This window comes from Hylaeus volcanicus, chromosome 6 (assembly GCF_026283585.1).
Source record: "Hylaeus volcanicus isolate JK05 chromosome 6, UHH_iyHylVolc1.0_haploid, whole genome shotgun sequence".
Classification (NCBI taxonomy): Eukaryota; Metazoa; Arthropoda; class Insecta; order Hymenoptera; family Colletidae; genus Hylaeus; species Hylaeus volcanicus.
Genome location: NC_071981.1, coordinates 23,792,619 through 23,797,081, shown reverse-complemented (window position 1 = coordinate 23,797,081; position 4,463 = coordinate 23,792,619).

Genomic DNA, 4,463 nt, shown 5'->3' with positions numbered 1-4,463 from the left:
ATCGTCCCAGGGAACTCGCGTGATTCCGGATGGCGTTGCTCAGAAATTTAGGTCAATTCGACCGAGGAATCTTTAACGTCGCGAAATCGGAAAACCGAGCACGCGAATCTACTTGTTTACGCCCGTTCCATGGGGAGTTCGAAACTGGATGACACGTCTGCTCAAAGGAGAACGAAAACTAGGACGTACGTAGTTGTTGTTATCATCATCCACGATTATTCTTATGATTTATTGCGTTGCAAATTAGATCGAGTTAAATACTATTCGACGGTGTCTGGTTCTTAATAAAGCGTTCGCAACGAGGGTTGCTTTAGGGACCACGAAATTTTTATCGATTATGGATGCGAGAGGTGCGAATGCAGGCTGCGAAACCGTTACAAAGCGGTAATGCCTAAACTATCGTGAATAGTTTATGTTAGAGGAAAGAAATGTTAGAGGAAAACGTTGGAAAGTTAAAGAATCTTTCGGCGCGAGTAGTAGCGAGCTAAGTAACAAGACTGCGATATAGTAATAATAATTGATTCACTCCCGAAGAAGACCTAGGATGAAGAGGAAACCTTGAAAAGCATTGAAGAAAGAGGATGAACTAATAACGATGTGGTGGCACCTTCTCTCCTCGCCGTTAGAGAGACACCGCGCATTTGCGCGTTTCTCACAAGCCAAATATCTTCCAAATATCCAAATTCCAAATATCTTCCCGACTTCCAAATATCTTTGCATCTAAGGCACGAAACCGCCCCTTCCTTTTCTGCCTTCTCTCGCTTTCCCTTCACAGGAACCGCCGCCACAATGAGTGAGTTTGAAGTGATTCGATGAACAAACAATCAAAAATCTGAGAAGACTCAAAAGTCAAAGCTGAATTGAACCAAAAAACAAGCAAACTCTTCCGAAGCATCCTCCTTTCTAGAATAACCATTACTTCGAATCCCTGTAATTTAAAGTCTAAATTTTAGACCGAGTTTCCTCAGTGGCGAAAACGTCTGCTCTCTAGGTTCGCTAGATTTTGGATATATCGTTACGCAGAATTTCGCGCATACTCTGGGCGACCGCGGCTGGTAACGCGATTAATGGAAACTTTCGGTTCTGGCTGGGCCCATTATCCATGCACCGCAAATGTACAAAACGTGCCGCAAGCTCGTAAAGTGCCATTCATCTGGCGCGCTGCCGGTGCTATGACTAGACATCGCCGCCAATGGCCGATTCGATGTCTGGCACGGAATCGATTCGTTTCCCTCGAGCTACTCACATAGCGAGTATACTTAGGCAATAAAGTCAATCGATAAGATAACAGCTCCGAGCTTGCGAACTTGCGCGAAGTGATTGAAGGTCCGATGGAAGAAAGAAGTTCCACCGTGTTTACCTGATCCTGATTCTATTTCTGCTGGCTTCCCTCCTAGTCTGGCTTTTTCTCTTCTTCTCGGTGAACACGAATTCCGACGGAAAAGTGCAACTTGATTCCTGGTACTTGTTCCTCGGGGGCTGAAGATTCATTTCTGGGGCTAATTTCTACCTTCGAGTCGCGGGACAACCAACCTTATCATACTTCAAGCAACCTTCTACTCGAGAGAAACGTCACTCTCGAAACGTTTGGACTAGAAACATAAAAAAAAATAATAACTCGTCATCGAGAATTCAATTTATGTAGAACGAATCCTTCCAGAGCCAGAGGGACGCGAAGTTTCGACGGAAGTGGAACAACGCCACGGAAACCAATAATAATAACAAGAGTTCACGGATCCGCGAATAGAATATGCCGATGTGCCAATTTCCTTCTGTCTTCCCGGAAATGTCATTCTCCGCACTCGTTAGACAGAAAAGATTGACACGAGATAAAATACCGAGGAATTTCGTTCGTAACGAACCGTTAAACTGCTTCCTTTTGTCGATAAGTGACTTTTCTGGTCGACTCTCTTCCGTCTCGTTGCTGCTACTATCTTCGATCCTGGAAGAAATTCGGACATCCCTTTCGACTCTCCCGCCCTGCTTCCTCGCGGGTTTCGATTATCAAAGAAGTCGAGTTGGAATTCCCGTTCCCCCGAGTATATTTAACGACACCTTTTTAACGACGGAAGACGTTGGAAGAAGATGGAATACGTTCGGGTTCGTCGGTTTGGGAATCGTGGACAGATTTCAGGTGGTACGTAAACGTAAATGGTTATCCGGTTTCATCGATCTCGGAGGGCAGAAATTTACCACCACGTTTGATATTTAATCGTAGATGTGGCGAGTTACTAAACTCAGATTTTGTTCGTTTCAATTTACCTCGTTGCGTAAACTTATCTCGTTAGCCAAAAATGGGTTACTCTGATTTAACATTCCGCGTTCCGATATCAGAAATCGATTCTTCCAACGAAGAAACGAAGCACCATGTTACTCTAATTAAAATCACTACGTAACAAGAAATTGTTCGATACGTGACATAATGTTAATCAAATTGTACCACTGTAAACGACCAAAACAGTTTCTCGTCAAAAGTGAAATCCCATTTCTACCCGAGCTCTCAATTTCCTGGATCGTAACAAAAAAAAAAAATTGTAACGTTCGAAAACTTAGTTTTCCAAATTGGGTCGGTATTCAATTTTCCGCCGTTTGAAGATGTTAATTAGCAAGTGGTTTCGAAACTAAAACCGACATTGAACTTTCGACTCGAACAAAGTTCGCGATTCGTTCCGTTATTAAGCACTTCGTTGCGCCACTTAAACAACGGCGCAAACCTAACTCATCGATCGCGCACATTTTCTGTGGATTGGCGAATTGTATCGCGTGATCGGGCGTCGTTCGCCGACGCTGGCGCCCAAAATGCGAAGAACTTTGCGAATCTCGTGTAAGATGGAAGATAATGGCAGCGATGAGACGGAAGAAGGTCTGGAACGAAGTAATCGTTTAACTTGCGATTCATGAATGCACGTAACGCCGATAAGATTCCATTCGATCAGGGCTGCGGAGCTTCGGTACTTAAACTTCACGAGGGGCGAATTTTTAATTTTGGAATTTTCCAAAAATTGCTTATTTCGTTTAAAGTATAAGGACATTGTGCGTGTCTACTTGTTGGAATGCAACGATTGTCACTTTCGAGTCTCGAGGAAAAGGGTCTGTTTTTCCTTAAGCGACGACCCTCGATAAAATAAGTCAACCGGTACGGGTCGTTGTGAATTCGGACACTCTTCCTTTAACATTCCTATATTGCAATCTTTAAGAAAGTAAATTTCTAAAAACAACATTCTAACACTACTATTATGTGTAAAACCACTAACGCTCCACGATTATTTGTCACACGAAATAGAAATTCTTTAAAAAAATCTTTCTTCACCTGCGAAAAACAATTAGCCGAACAAAAAGGGTAGATGACAGAGTTAACCCTCTCGCTGTCCGCGACACAGCGAAATTGACAGGTAACGAAATTCCTGGAGCATCCAGCAACTCGATACGATTGGGCGTACGTGGCCTGGCAGTTAGTGGTTTCATATCGCGGTGTAGAGTTTCAACTTGTCACGTGAGGTTGCGGTTAATCAACTCGCGCCCGCGTCCTGCATCGGCGGTGGGGACTCGGAAAGGCTTCGTGCCAACCAACGCGAATATCTAGCAACCCGGTATCGTTACACCTAATTCGTGCCCTATGCCAAACGCGCTGATTAACCGTGCACCAGTCTCAGGTCCGCGAAGATCGCCTCTGCAAAGCCGAGACAGAAACGAGCACGTTACTCGCGCCATGGCGAATTCTATTGCGTGGACCGGTAGACTCCTCCGATTCTTACTTTTCGAAAATAAACTGTGCTGTACCCCACGTCCGAAACAAAAAATAAAAATTTTAAAAAATATCGCAAATCGTCCACTTATCAATTCTTAGTTTTGGGAAAGTAAACCCCACGTCGCAATTACTCTCGCGTGGCACCACGCTCCCAAAACGAAAATAAAATTTTAGAATAATATTGTGAATCCTCCACTTATTAATTCTTAGTTTTGGGAAATAAACCGAGTTGTGCCCCGCGTCGCAATTACTTTCGCGTGGCACCACGTTCCCCCCCAAAAAATAAAATAAACAAAAATATCGCAAATCGTCCACTTATTAATTCTTAGTTTTGAGAAAGTAAACCCCACGTCGCAATTACTCTCGCGTGGCACCACGCTCCCAAAACGAAAATAAAATTTAAAAAAATATCGTGAATCCTCCACTTATTAATTCTTAGTTTTGGGAAATAAACCGAGTTGTGCCCCGCGTCGCAATTACTTTCGCGTGGCACCACGCTCCCAAAACGAAAATAAAATTTAAAAAAACATTGCGAATCCTCCACTTATTAATTCTTAGTTTTGGGAAATAAACCGAGTTGTGCCCCGCGTCGCAATTACTTTCACGTGGCACCACGTCCCCCCCAAAAAAATAAAATAAACAAAAATATCGCGAATCGTCCACTTATTAATTCTTAGTTTTGAGAAAGTAAACCCCACGTCGCAATTACTCTCGC